This window comes from Trichechus manatus, unplaced genomic scaffold, assembly GCF_000243295.1.
Source record: "Trichechus manatus latirostris isolate Lorelei unplaced genomic scaffold, TriManLat1.0 scaffold00156, whole genome shotgun sequence".
Lineage (NCBI taxonomy): Eukaryota > Metazoa > Chordata > Mammalia > Sirenia > Trichechidae > Trichechus > Trichechus manatus.
Window position 1 is genome coordinate 136,583 of NW_004444092.1, and position 6,111 is coordinate 142,693.

Consider the following 6,111-nt stretch of genomic DNA (forward strand, 5'->3'; position numbering starts at 1 on the left):
CACATATTGAGATCTCTTTGGTTGAATCTATGAAGGGAGTACTTAAAATTAGTCGTGAGATTTTACTCACTTTAAGGCCCGTTCTAACCCTAAAAATTTGTGATTCAATGTCATCCTTACTTTCCATCTAACCTGTCTTCCTTATTATAGATATTATCAAGGAAGGGAAATGACTAGAATAGAGCTGTTCAATAGAAATATAATGCAAGTCAAATAAGTAATTTTAAATTTTCTGGTAGCCACATTATAAAGTTAGAAGGATCACATTAAAAAGGTAAAGGGAAACATGTAAAATTAATATTAATAACATATTGTAACCAATATAACACCTAATATATATAAAAGTCACTATTTTTACTTGTAATCATTACAAAAATTATTAGAACTTTTATATTATTTTTTTCCAATGGAGGTTTTGAAATTCAATGTACATTTTAAACTTACAACATATTCCAATTTGGATATGAAATTTCCAATAGCTCAAGTAAAACACAGTTCTATAAAATGATAAACCTACATTTAATGGAAATACATGTTATGCCACTTCAGTTTTTATATTGCAATTTAAATTAATCAAAATTAAGTAAAGTTAGTCAGTACATGACACTAGATACATTTTAAGTGTATATTTTCTTTGCTAAATAAAAGCATTCTAGACATAAATATAATTTTTAAACCATTGCCAAATTCTGAATTTGCACATAAACGAATTCATATATGCTTTCCTCTCACCTGAGGCTATTTGTGCACATAACATCGCTTTATGAAATCCTTCATACTAGCTCAAACCAGTGTTTAAGTGAGAGTCATTGTTTTTGAAGAGTCAATAACTGCTTTTGTGAGTGGTTTTCATTTATAACTCTGCTATTAAAGAACCTATTCACTATATTTTCAGTTTATTGTGTGACTGTTTTCCAGTATTCTTTTACTATACAAATGGAAATAAAAAATCACTTCTTCTAGGAGCTTAGATGCATTTCCATGTTATATTAACCAAGATACTGGCTATAAAACATTTTTATTAACTTCTATATATTTTGTTATATTTCCCAGATATTTCTACTCAGTGTTAAAAAATACACTGCAATTTAATAGATGTAAATTCATTTGTCTTCATAATCACAGCACATATTGAAGGTGTATTGAAAACACCTTGTCCCTTCATACACAAGTAGAAGTAAATTAATTTATTTGGAGACCTTTCTCTTAGCTTAAACTATATACATTTAATGATCATCAGAAACAACATTATTTTCCTCTGGCCTAACTCAGAAGTCTTTCCAATGTAGTGAATACAAGAGGTAAACATTTTAAACTTTATTAAAACCACTTTGTATTTCTTCTGTTCCTTTTTGTTTGGCTACATGGTAATCAAGATTCTGAATCGGCCTTAAAGTTTAAGACCCAATAATGTTAACTGACTATTACAATCTATCCAACATCTCCCCTAGAAGTTTCATCTAAGTTTGAAAATAGGGCTGGCCACATGGGTGAGCAAAAGAAGTGACCTACTTTACTTTTGCATTGATTAGTTCATGGTGGAGTCACCCAGCTGCTGTGGAACATTTCTGAATATTTATTACGATCTAAGAATTTCCATCTTTAGAATATCAGTTTTGTAAACTGAGGCATTTTAGAAAATACAGATTGATCAATAAGGGGACAGATAAGGTAACAACTTACTTAACGTCCATTGATAACTGTGGATCTGCATGAGAATGGGAAGAATAGAAATTAATACAGGAATCTCTAGAACTATGCTCTTTCATGCTCCCCTCCTTCATACAAGTTCATCAATTGTTCCTGAATAGCTTTTGGAATAAAATCATAACTTTCGATGAGTCATAACAAGCACTTCTCCTTCTTGCTCTAGCCTCACCATTTGTCAGTACTGAACTCATTATCTGTGTTCCAAATTTTAATTTACTCATAGCTGTCAAAATTCCTGTGAGTATGTAAACACAGACCCCTTTATCTGTGTGTTGTTAGCTTACTCATTCTTTTTTCATCTGGAATTGATTTGAGGGCAACTAACAACAACAAAAAAGTCAAATCATTCTTGATGGTGCAGCTTTCAAGTCACTTTACCAACCACTTTCCATGCCCTCTCCAGTAGGAGTGTGATGCTCCCACAGAGCTTTAGCTTTTCTCCTACCATGGTGATTAGATAATTGCTGCTTCCTTTGCTTCAGCTTCCCATCCCACCTGACTGAGCACTTCTTGAGAGAAGGAACTATATTATATTCATGCTCAGAAAAATGTCCATCAAATAGATGTGATATAAACAACGAATATTGTTTGAACGTAGACATGCATATCCATATCAAATAGATGTAATATAAACACCTAAGGGGTCTTATACATCTAAGGGGAGATAGGTACAATAGGTGATGTTTATTCTGGGGTGGTAAAAACTATGTGGAAATAGAGATTAAAAAAAAAAACAAAAACCTACTGCTGTCGAGTTGACTTGGACTCATAGCAACCTTCTATAACAGAGTAAAACTGCTCCATAGGGTTTCCCAGGAGCGGCTGGTGGATTCGAACTGCTGGCCTTTTGGTTAGCAGCCATAGCTCTTAACCACTGTGATCAGGATTTATCAAAGACAGGGTTTTCTTAAGTCTTAAATCTGCAATTTTAACTTCTCCCAGTGTTCACACTGGCCATACAGGACTCTCAGTAACCCTGTGACTTACTTCAACTTCTAACTTAACGAAGAACATTCTCGGTATATCCGATATAAGGCTGAATTATAGATATCATTTTAAGTTTTACAGATCTGCTCAGCACAATGGTTATAGTTTACAATATTTTTCCTTAAAAGCATTTCTTAGACTGTAACAAAAAACACTGTCATTTATGGAATACTTGCCTTGATCCCAGGAACTTTCTGAGAACTAAGATTGTTTTACAGGCAGCTTATGTATTTTCTAAATTTAACCTCCAAACAGAATAAAAAGGATACATAGAAGTCCAAGCAGGCTCTTCAGATTGACTGAATACATTTTGGTCCAAACACTTTCTTTAGTAAGACTGACTGCAATACTGAGAATTAAATATCTCTGTGAAATGCTTTGTAGTGGAGACCAGATTTGGAAGGCAAGGTAATACATTTTACAACCAAAAACTCAACTTGATTTCTGAATTTGAAATGGATAAATATCCAAAAGAAGAAATAAACCATTCATTGTTTAAAATAAAAATCAAGTGACAACTACTTTGCCCAAACCACACTGTTTAACTTACAGAACACACAGAAGATTTAATTTCAGGAGTAATTAAAAAGGAGTATTACTGCCTCAAACATCCATCAGCCATATCTTCTGCATATAGATCCAAACAATGACCCCTCCAATCCTCCCTGGGGAATTCATGGTAGGATTCCCAAATTATTTTCTCCTCTATTATTTGAGAACTTCAACATGCTCAACTATTTTAACAACATTTGATATCACGCCTGTCATGGATTGAATTGTGTCCCCCCCAAACTTTGTGTCAACTTGGTTAGGCCATGATTCCCAGTATTGTGTGGATGTCCTCCATTTTGTGACTAATATAATTTCCCTATGTCTTGTAAATCCTAATCTCTGCCTATGATTAATAAAGCAAGATTAGATTATGTTAAAGAGGATTAGGGTGGGATGTGACATCGTTGCTCAGATCACGTCTCTGATTCAATGTTAAGGGAGTTTCCCTGAGGTATGGCCTGCACTACCTTTTATCTTACAAGAGATAAAAGGAAAGGGAAATGATCAAAGAGTGGGGGACCTCATACTGCCAAGAAAGCAGTGCCAGGAGCAGAGTGTGTCCTTTGGACCCAGGGTTCCTGCACAGAAAAGCTCCTACTCCAGGGGAAGATTGATGACAAGGACCTTCCTCCAGAGCCAAAAGAGACAGAAAGACTTCCCCTGGAGCTTATGCCCTGAATTTGGACTTACAGCCTACTAGAGTGTGAGAATAAATTTCTCCTTGTTAAAGCCACCCATTTGTGGTATTTCTGTTACAGCAACACTAGATGCCTAAGACAATCCTTCACTTATTCACATTCTCAAATTGGCAAAAAAAATCCAACTTTGGGGAAGTTATTGCCAGGATCCAGAAAAAAAATTCTAATGAGGAGTATTAATAGCTTATTCAAGAGTCAAATAGAATCTCTGAGTTAGAACGTATAGGTGTCTAAATTTGTTGGAATAAATGTTATGGCCATCTAGCATGGATCCCGTAAGAACTGTTATTGATTAAGAGTGAGTGCAGTAAACTTCTCCAGAATTAAGTGCTTATCACCTGAAATTATATAATGTTCATCAGTTAGTAGACATTCAATAAATAATTGCTGAAAAAAAATTAAAATATAACTTTAAAGAAAACTAGTTTGGAAACATCACGTTTTACACTATTGTGTTATTGCTAGGTGCTGTGGAGTTTATTCTGACTCATAGCAACTCCATGTGACAGAGTGGAACTGCCTCATAGGGTTTTCTTGGCCATAATCTTTATGTAAGTAGATCACCAGATCTTTCTCCTGCAGAGCCACTGGGTAGGTTCGAATCTCCAACCTTTCAGTCAGTAGCCGAGTGCTTAATTGTTGTACCACTAGGGCTCCCTTTTTTCACACTACTGTTTCCAAAATCAAAAATCCAACTTGGAAGGAATTTTAATCTAGTGCAAGTTTAGTGCAAGGCTAGTTGTCAGCAATTATGTTGACACTAGGACAGGAAAACAACCTGTGTAGACAGGATATTTGATGACTAACAACACTGGTATAAAAGTGTGGATATGACAAGATGTTTGTGTTGGGGACATGTAAAGGCTGTTAGCTTCACAATAGCCCTGACAGTCTTTTTCTTCTACCTAACATTTACGTTGCTGGAGAAATACACATTCCCTCCAAAGGGGGAAGTTAGGGCCAGGTATTTCTTTGTAAGGGCAAATATTTATGTCTCCATACCCATAGCTCCATTTATCATAAAAGAAAAATCACAGATCTTACAGTCATACAGACATTAGTTCAAATTTGGGATCCACCTTCTCTAGTTTTACTCTTGGTTGAACTACTTTTCTTAACAAATTTGCAGAAGTACATACATACATACATATACAGGGTTTCCTAGGCTATAATATTTATGGGGCAGATTGCCAGGACTTTTCTTCCTAGGAGTCGCTGGGTGGGTTCCAACAGCCAACCTTTCAGTTAGCAGCTGAGAGCTTAATCACCGTGCCACCAGGGCTCCTTATATATATGTGTATACATACATGCAGGTATATACATGCATATATATACATATAAAACACAAAAACAACCAAACTCATTGTTGTCGAGTTAATTCCGACTCATAGCCACCCTATAGGACAGAGTGGAACTGCCCCATAGGGTTTCCAAGCAGCAGATGGTGGATTCGAACTGCCGACATTTTGGTTATCAGCTGAGCTCTTAACTATGGCACCCCGAGGGCTCCCGTATACATACATACATACACACACAAACACATGTGTTTTATATGTATGCATATATATATTTGTATATAAATATAATTTTTCTCATAATGTTTTTAGGAGTATTACAGTGCTGAGATGTCACTTTGAGGACTAAGGTGAGCCTGACCCAAGCCATGGTATTTTCAATAGCCTCATATGCATGTGACAGCTGGACAATGAATAAGGAAGACTGAACAAGAATTGATGCCTTTGAATTATGGTGTTGGCGAGAAATATTAAATATACCACGGTCTGCCAGAAGAACAAACAAATCCGTCTTGGAAGAAGTACAGCCAGGATACTCCTTAGAAGTGAGGATCGCAAGACTTCTTCTCACTTACTTTGGAGATGTTATCAGGAGAGACCAGTCCCGGGAGAAAGGACATCACGCTTGGTAAAGTAGAGCATCAGAGAAAAAGACGAAGATTCTCAATGAGATGGACTGACACAATGGCTGCAACGTAGGGCTCAAGCATAACAATTGTGAGCATGGTGTGGGACCAGACAGTGTTTTGTTGTGCCATACATAGTGTTGCTATGAGTCAGAACCTAAGAGCAACAACAACAACAGTGCTGACACTATAACATGATAATATAAATGATAAGCCTTTGTATTTTATTAGCAACATCACTGT